This window comes from Macadamia integrifolia, chromosome 4 (genome assembly GCF_013358625.1).
Source record: "Macadamia integrifolia cultivar HAES 741 chromosome 4, SCU_Mint_v3, whole genome shotgun sequence".
Lineage (NCBI taxonomy): Eukaryota > Viridiplantae > Streptophyta > Magnoliopsida > Proteales > Proteaceae > Macadamia > Macadamia integrifolia.
In genome coordinates this window covers 6,688,012-6,688,525 of record NC_056560.1, presented here as the reverse complement: position 1 = coordinate 6,688,525, position 514 = coordinate 6,688,012, and positions in this window count along the sequence as shown.

Here is a 514-nt window from a genome sequence, read left to right as displayed (position 1 = left end):
TTTTGGAAAAAAAGAAACTCTAGAAATGATAATTAATGGAACAACAAAAGGTAATTCCGTCGTTTCAGTTTTGTTTTAAAAAAAAAATGATATTTTGACACACAAACTGAAATTTTCATACAAAACATCGTTTCTGGAACACAAGTGTTACCAAACACAGCCTAAGTATGTCAATTGATTTGGTTTCAGTTTTTTTATTTGGATAAAGACACTATATTTAAAAGCTGAATGAATAATTTTCATAACCTCAATACCAAACTGACTCAATTCGATTTTATTTTATTCCTAATCTTTGTAATTCAGTTTAAATGGAAATCTGTTGAAATAAATAAATTTGAAAAGAAAATTATAACCTCATGAAGATATACGATAAAAAAAAGAAAAAAGAAAAGAGGAATAAGGTAATTTTACAATAGTTTTACGGTTTTACCCATGTTTAAAAAAAAAAAAAAAAAAAAATACTACTTGGCATGACCCCTATGCCCTCTCTCATGGGGTAGTGAAATGATCATCT